Source organism: Triticum urartu, chromosome 2 (genome assembly GCF_003073215.2).
Source record: "Triticum urartu cultivar G1812 chromosome 2, Tu2.1, whole genome shotgun sequence".
NCBI classification, from domain to species: domain Eukaryota; kingdom Viridiplantae; phylum Streptophyta; class Magnoliopsida; order Poales; family Poaceae; genus Triticum; species Triticum urartu.
In genome coordinates, this window is record NC_053023.1 from 322,205,740 (window position 1) to 322,214,492 (window position 8,753).

General features: G+C 41.7%; 1 long non-coding RNA gene across 1 annotated transcript; it reads left to right on the forward strand.

Moving 5' to 3' along the window:
• The first annotated feature begins 3,585 nt into the window (after positions 1–3,585).
• On the forward strand, positions 3,586–7,494 carry LOC125537166. Its single transcript, XR_007295647.1, has 2 exons — positions 3,586–5,503; positions 5,857–7,494. It is a non-coding gene; the product is annotated as an uncharacterized LOC125537166 (long non-coding RNA).
• The last annotated feature ends 1,259 nt before the right edge of the window (positions 7,495–8,753 follow it).

Consider the following 8,753-nt stretch of genomic DNA (forward strand, 5'->3'; position numbering starts at 1 on the left):
GAGATTGCTGAGTCCCTGTGGCTCACAGTTTACTATTACACCAGATGCAGGGCCTGAGGATTCTGCTCCAAGTGACGCGCTCGAGCTCAAGTGGGAGTTCGACGAGGACTCTCAAGGTTATTATGTTTCCTTTCCTGACGATCAGTAGTGGTGCCCAGTTGGGGTGATCGGGACCGTGTCGCATGTTGGGTTATCTTTTATATTGGCGCCGTAGTCGGTCCATGAGTGTTTGGATGATGTAATGTTATTTATGTACCTTGATTGACGTGGCAAGTGTAAGCCAACTATGTTATCTCCCCTTTATGATTATATTACATGGGTTGTTGTAAAGATTACCTTACTTGCGACATATGCCTTCAATGCGATTATGTCTCTAAGTCGTGCCTCGACACGTGGGAGCTATAGTCGCATCGAGGGTGTTACAGTCGCGCTTAGCGCCAATACGAGTGAGAACATCCGCCACTTGATTACTTTCGCGAGGCACATAATGGAACTCGAGCCCCTCGAACCGGGCCGACATTTTTATGACTGCATTACGATACGCTGCCATCTTCAGATCTTTAGCGTCGAAATCTCCATTTATTTGAGATATTGCAAGGTTCGAGTCCCCGCGCACTTCTAGGCGTTGTATGCCCATGGAGACAGCCATCCGGAGACCATGCAATAAGCCCTCATATTCGGCTGCATTATTGGAGTTTGTGTATAGTATTTGGAGAACGTACTGGACGATGTCTCCGGTAGGGGTCGTTAAGACGACACCCGCTCCTAACCCTGCCAGCATTTTGGAGTCGTCGAAGTGCATGAGCTCAATGGCCCATTTGGCAATCCGGCCCGTAGCATCGCGGTTATTTATGATGTCGTTGAGTGGCACTTCGGAGGCCACCGTGATCGAACACTCTTGGAAGTAGTGACGGAGCTTCCGGGATGCCATGAAGACCGCGTATGCTATTTTTTGATAATGAGGGTACCGGGATTTGCATGGTGTAAGGACAGTAGAGACGTAGTATACTGGCTTCTAAAGCGGGAATTTATGTCCGTTCTGCTCTCGTTCAACAATGAGTACGGCGCTCACCACCTGATGTGTTGCCGATATGTATAACTAGTTGACCCGTTGCGCCAAATGGCGCGGAGACCCGCTAAAGCCATGTTGTCGATGAAAATAGTTTCATTTTGCAAGAAAAAATTCGATGTTGGTAGTAGAAAGCCTACATGTTAAACCATGGTATATTGAAAATATGTTTAGCATGCTGCGAAATATGAGTTTGAAAAGAAAATCATATTTGTATAACATGTATAGACCAGCTAAGGAAGCTTTTTATTAGTTGACAATATGGTTATCATGATGAGAAATCTAATTTGAAAAAACATATTTGTATCAGATGTATAAAGCAGTTAAAGATGTACCTTTTTAACGGTGTTTGTACCAAAATTTTATTTTTCATGTGCACGAATGGTAACAATTTTTTTAGCTTTGTTTGTACCAAACTTTTAGAGTTGTGGACAAGCACATATGGTAACAAATTTAACCCTCCTTTTGCGAATAAAGTCAATCCTCTTTAATAAAGAAATAAAGGAGGCTTTGTTGTCTACAATGATATGTACCTATACATTTTAATTTGGTAGTATAGAATCTCATTGAAGACCAAGTCGTGTTGAAAATATGTGTATTTTTGGGTAATCTCCCATTCCGCAAAATGACAGAGAGATGAACTAAACACCATTTGTGCTTTGAAAAATCCGTTTATCAGTAGCACTATTTGTCTACTACATGCTTCACAAAAGTGTTTTATTTGTTTATAACGTGTATATGATAATACATATAAGTACCATCGATCACTGACATGAAAAGGAAGTAAAATACTTCCATTACTTTGAAGATGACCTCAGGCTCAACTCACACATGTCATTAGTTAAGCTCATCGAGACTGAATCCCTGACTAACCATTTACCTCATCTCCACATTTCTGCTTATGTTCTTTCAACATGTAATGCTTACATGTGGCACACACTGCTGGCGCTTTTCAAATAAGCTAGCATGTGAAAAGTAGCAGCAACTGGCCGTGCTACATAAACACTGAATGTTCAACGCCCCAAACATTTTTCTCTTCTTCTGCCTGTAATGAGCCCTGATCGATCGCTTTATCAAGATAGATACAGCACCCAAGAACTACTGTCACAACCTGATCCATCCATGAGACCCACTAAACACCATGTGTGGTTTGAAAAAAAACACATTTATCAGGAGATTTGGTTTTGAGCAAGCATGTATGGTAACTATTCTAACCCCTTCATATAAGAAAATTGAATGGAGGCTTGTATCAGGGTAACCTATGTCCAAAAAAAGTGTTGTATGTTCTGGATTTCTGATGATTTAGGTCTTGGAAGACCTAAACAGGAAAACATTGCTAAAACGTGCATCATTTACCAACAAGGGCTTTATTTTATACCAAAGGTTTAGGCAGCTACAGTTTACAATTCGAAAATGGAAATGTAAATACGTATGATTAATGTGGATGCAACAAAAGAGTTCTTAGAACAGAAGACTTGGACATGGAGAAACTTAGTGAGGTTCAGGAACACAATACAAAGGCATGCAACACTCCCGAACAGTGCATTGTACAGAACGTATAATGATCTCCAGGATCTGCAAAACTGATCTTCCAGAACACTTCATCTGAGTTGAAACACTATCAATCAAGCTTCATAAGATCTGTTCAACAACTCATGAAAAAAAGAGAAGACGATGAAACATGTGTTCTGTACACTCATGCCTTTCAAAAGAGTTCCCTAAAAAACCTTGTTTCGCATAACTCTGGCGATGGCCAAGCCTGGGAGGTTTTGGTCGATGAGGACCAGACTAAGCTGACACTCCCATGGTTGCATACATCAACCATGCCCTCCCCAAGTCGGATCTACTCATTCCTAATGCCATTTATAATCACATCTACATACAGGAAAACATGAGTATAATCAGAAAATGAAGAGGCTGGCAAAGGGCCACAAAACAGAGAAGAGGCATGCCGAAAGCATATTCATGGTAATGTAAAAAGAAATCAGTTAGTAAGCTCGACAAAACAAATGGCAGTCCGTAACACCATTACATAGGGCAAAGAAACATTAGTTTTCCAGCATTGTTCAGCGATGCAGGGATAGGGGGGGACATGACAATAATATACATACATTCATAGGCAAAGGTAGACCACCCAAATAAGGGGAACATGACAAAGATAAGATGATCAACAAACGAACTAACACAACAGCACACAAACCAAACACTACAGAGAAGTCCTCAGCTTGATCAACCAACCGTTGCATAAAGAAAATATAAAAGGATGACAGCTAAAGAAAATAGAAGAATATAAGCTTAAGTGGCGAACAAATAGCTTCTGCACTCACTGCATATAGCTAATTAGCTATACTATCTTTCCCTAATTATATAATTTTTAATAATAAAGCACGGTTTGAGTTTTTGGTTCACCGTCGCGGCGTTTTTACACAAAGGTCCCTGTATTCTGGATAATTTAACCCGCAGTACTTTTTAAGTCAAAAACGTTTCGTTCTGCACGGGTAGACTTAGAAAAAACGCAGGCACACGCCACACGGACACGGGCATCTCCCCAATACCTACGACCCCAACTCCCTCCAGCGCCGCCGCCACCGCCCCCCTCTTCTGCAACCACCACGCCGTCCGCGCCGCCCTAAAGCACGCTGCTCCTTTCCCTTCCCAAGCCGCCCTGGATCTGGCGATGGAGGTGGCCGCCGTCGTGGCCATGGAGGTCTCGCCAGCCGCCTTCGAAGTCCTACATCCCCGATATCGACGGGATTGCAGCCGCCTGGCCAAGGTCGTCGGCCCTCGACGAGCTCCTCCATAACTTCTGGTTCCCCACAGTGCCTACGGGCCGCCTCTCCCTCTCCATCCTACGCTCCTCCTTCTCCACTTCAGATTTCGGCTGAAGATCGCCTCTCCCTATTCCCCTTCCAGTCTGGAGCACAGGCGGAGAGCCTGGTTGTGTGCGGCGGAGATGGCGCCCCGCCTCTGCGCCTCATAAGGCTGGACGTAGCTCCGCCGAGGCCATGACCTCTCCTGGTATCGATCTAATACAGGTCACCAACCCATTGGAACCTCTCCCTGTCTCTTTCTTCTCCATCTTCCTCATATGGAGTACTATCCAATGGAACCTTAGTTTTTGTATAGTTAGCTAGCAGAGACTCAATAGTAGCATTTTTTGCCTGTACATCATAGCCATGCCCTGGAGAGACGCAAATTAGTGCAGTTAACAAGAAGCAATTGACGAAGATCTTACGAGATGGCTTGCAAATCCAGATATCAAACATAATTTTGGTAATATATATTATGTATGCAATAGTTTGAAGGGATGCTTACCAGGTATGTACCACTGAAAATCTAGGTCCAGTAACTATCCAGTTGCAAATTCACTGCAAGTTTGTGTAACAAATATATATACATCAACTAGGATTTAGGTTTAACCGTTTAAGTCTGTGGTACAATTGAAAGACTAGGGAGAAGAGGGTGGATTGTACTACCTGATCGCTTGCTGTACATCTGAAAGAGATTCAGTTCGTCTGAATATTCTGATTTTGCGACATGGTCGCCAGTGAATAGCGCCTTTAGCAGTTTGGTCAACAAGTAGACCGAGCCCAACATAAAATGGTTTCATTTTCATGAGTGAATCTTACCTTAGATGTTTAGGAGAAGATCAGTATGGCACCACATAACTATTGGTAAAATGATCGTTAATTAATGACATCATTACCATCCAGCCATCTTGTCTTTCCAAAGAACAACATACGAGCTTCGTTCTCTGAAGTTTAAGAATAATACAGCCATCTTGCCTTTCGAAAGAATAACAAAGATAAATATAGAACCGTGTAAGTCTGAACATACATGTGGGTCAAAAAGATGTGGTGTGCTCCACCGAGATTCTCAATCTTGTCCACCAGTATCGGCTTATACCTTGGACTAAAATATTAAGAGGTTATCATAACAACTATAGCGAATATAATCACTGTTTTCAGATCAAATAAGGAATCGATCTCATGATGGTTGATGCTTGATGCAGCGGAGGATCACAGGTGTACTGCCTGCAGTTTCAATTTAACCGGGCAGTTGCCATCATCGTGAGACTTGCCAACTTGAGGAACTACAACGATTCTTTGTTCCAGCCATATCCAATCCACCGGGCCGGAGCTTTCACGTCACCTACAACGCACGGTGCTCGCGGCGCGCCGTTGGCGCCAGCCTCGTTGCCGCACTCCCGGAACCCCTCAAGCAGCTCATGCTCGTTCGGTCATGCAGGACGGCGCTGTAGCACTATCGTTGGATGTGAATCGCTTCAAAACCGGAAGCAGCGTGCGCGCTGATGTGGCGTGTTTCCTCCTTTGCTACACTCTGATTGACTGATGGTTAGATGGTTGATGTCGCAGTCTGATGAGGCCTAGCGGGTGTGGCTTCTGCTGAAATTTTTTACACCAGCAGCTCCTGGTGAGTTTGATCCCCTGAGTCATTATAGAGGAAGTGAGAATGTCAGAAAGGAGAAGAAGAAAAAACCTTGCTGCCGGGGATGACATCCACACCATTTTGTGTGTGTTGGTGGAGTGATTGAACCATGGCAATCAGAGCTCACATCACATCTCCCTTCCTCATACACACTTTTTGGGTAGTTGTGCATCTATATTCCATTCTGCACACCAAGAGATTATGTTATTTTTCTTTTACTGAAGCAGTTACGATTCAGTAGTACATCGTTATCATTCTCAACAAATTAATACATGACACCTTTGATAAGAAAGAGCTTTCAGCGATTGAGTTACTTTATTCGACTTTATGTTTTTCAGGAGGGGAGGCGGGACAGCCGGCAGCGGCGCCATTCTGTTTGGGGATGCTTGGATCTGGTGATGCTGGAGCATGGGAACGGGAAACATCACCTCAGCTATGGAATTTCAAATAGACAATTTACCTTTCTCTCTAAAGATTTCTTACACTGCTGTCAGTATCATTGCTCTTGGGGTCTAGTTTTTGTCAATATCAAAATCTGGGTACTTACCAGCAAACGAGTTGTTGATCTATTTACTTAGTCAAGTTCATTTCTGCTATGTTCTTCAGTCAAGCTTTAGATTCTAGCCTTGATTAAATAGGAATGATGTTGTCCAAAACCTGCTAATGTCAGAAATCCTACTGCCCAGCAGGATTTCTAGAATTCTGGTGCATCTAGTTTCTATAACATGGTTTGACAACCGCGGTGAGCACTGCTCAGTGTGGCAGCTTTTCATTAGGATTGGAAACAAGATTTGAGATATAGGTGTAGGTCAAATTTTGCAAAAATTATGTGTCTGCAGGTACAAAGTTACATGTAGGAAATTTTACAATTTTCTGAGAGTAAAAATTCAAGCATGAATTTGAATATAGTTCCATGATTTTTTTGCTGACAAGTTTTCTTATATTTACTTCTCTTTCTATGGTATAGGAATTTATATGCCTACTTAACTGTTCAAAGATATCCGTTTTGTTTGTCGATTCGAAGTTACCACATATAAGCTTGAGTCCATGTGAACTGACACACAGTTTGGAACAAAATAAAACTTAGTACTGTAGTACAGTTTGGTGGTTAAACTACTCCTTACCTCAACATTCTAATAATTTGTATAATGATAGTTGGCATTGGTCATGCAAGACCGCTTGCATGAAATTAGTGGCTTGCTGCTGTTGTACTCTTCAAAAATTCTGTTGCTTCAGTTTATTTTACATTTTTTAATTTACTGTTTTTTGCGAAACAAAAGTACTAGAGAATATTATTCTACATTATTTTCAACCGCTACATTTTATCTGTTTGCGGTATGACTGTATGGTTCTCAATCGAAGAAGAGGCCCAACAGTCTCTTTCGGGACTTTTTATCACCACATATATAATCTTATTGAACTAGGAGTCGAGAACTACAATTCCCCAAAAGATCATAAATGCTTGATGTGTGTGAACATATTGCAGGGAGGCGGTTCCAATGATGGCTCGGTTCCTGCACAGCTTCACCGAGAGGCATATGTTGTATGAGATGTTGTATTCTCACTTCTCAGACTGTCTGTATTCTGATTTGCTCGCTAGGTGCTTGATAAAATGCCCATCCGAGCAAACAATTTGTTCTGTGCTACCTGAGAGATGCAAGTTGGATGTGGAGGACAATCATGTACAGCCCTTAGGTTCTATGGTTAATCTGCTTAACCTGGGAGGTGCTCATCAAGTTTGAGATGGCAAGTGTAGGTGCTATGTACTGTTTTCAATGAACCAATAAAATGCATTGGCTATTTTCTACTCAGATTTGTTGGTTATTTCTAATGAAACATGAAAATACTTCTGAAAGGATTATAGTTTCGACTTGAGATTTTAGTTGTTTATGTAGACAGTAAAACTCTAGCTGTTATTTGCTAGATGGGTCGGTACCAACCCAACATTGAACAAAGAAGTTAAGGAATTGAGGTGATGTTGTTTCTTTCCGGTTACTTATAGGGTGATATATAAGTATGTGCATGCTTTCCAAGTTTGCTGATATGTTTGAACCAGTAAGTATGCCTAAATCGTCCAACTACTGATAGCTATATTTTGTTAAGTAGCACATCATGATAGCAAGCAGGACAAGGAGTACTGCTACCATAGATATATGGAAATTTGTGGTTGTATTTTGTATGACCAGTGGAAAAAAATATACTGGGAAGAATCATGTATGCAATGATGCGTGCGTTCTTTAGTTTTGAAATGGTTCTCAAGATTGGCGTCTATATGATCAGCCATGGAGTGCACAAGGTTCCTATCACATATATAGGAGTAGTGATTTTCACCTTATCTCAATATTATTGTGATTAGTATCTGCTAGACAAACACATTTTCAAGCACCTAATGCAAGTAAAGTTTTTTAGTGGTAAATTACTTTTCAGGTTTCTAAACTTGTTTTTGGCCCAAGGTTTCTAAACACATACTCCCTCCGTTCCTAAATATAAGTCTTTGTAGAGATTCCACTAGGTGGACTCCATACGGAACAAAATAAATGAATCTACACTTAAAATGCATCTATAAACATCCGTATGTGGTTCATGATGAAATTTCTACAAAGACTTATATTTAGGAACGGAGGAAGTACTTATATATTCTGTATAACTGGAATCCATGACTTTTTGGCTTTTAAAAAGCGTGAAGCCACTAAAATATGTGTGTCCCCGTTGTAATGCACGGGCCCTTTTACTAGTTATGTACTAAAATAAAGAATAGTATGTTTGCCTGAAAGCTATTTTTTATATCCATCGCATCAAATCGATTTAGGATTTAACTCCACAACAACCGAAAGTATCAGTGTGCGCACATTTCAGTTATGTTTCCAGCAGGGACGCCGAAGACACACTTTTTCGGGTTGAGCTTAATGTCATACGCCCTGAGGTTGTCGAATGTAAGACGTAAGTCGTCTATTAGTATTTCCATGTGCCTGGTTTTGATGACGACGTCATCAACGTAAGCTTCTACTGTTTTGCCGATCTGTTTCTCCAAGCATGTTTGAATCATGCGTTGATATGTGGCGCCGGCGTTCTTGAGCCCGAAGGGCATGGTATTGAAGCAGAATGGCCCATATGGGGTGATGAATGCTATTGCAACTTGATCGGATTCCTTCATTTTGATTTGATGGTATCCGGAGTATGTATCGAGAAAACACAGTGAGTCGTGTCCTGCGGTGGCGTCAATGATTTGGTCAAT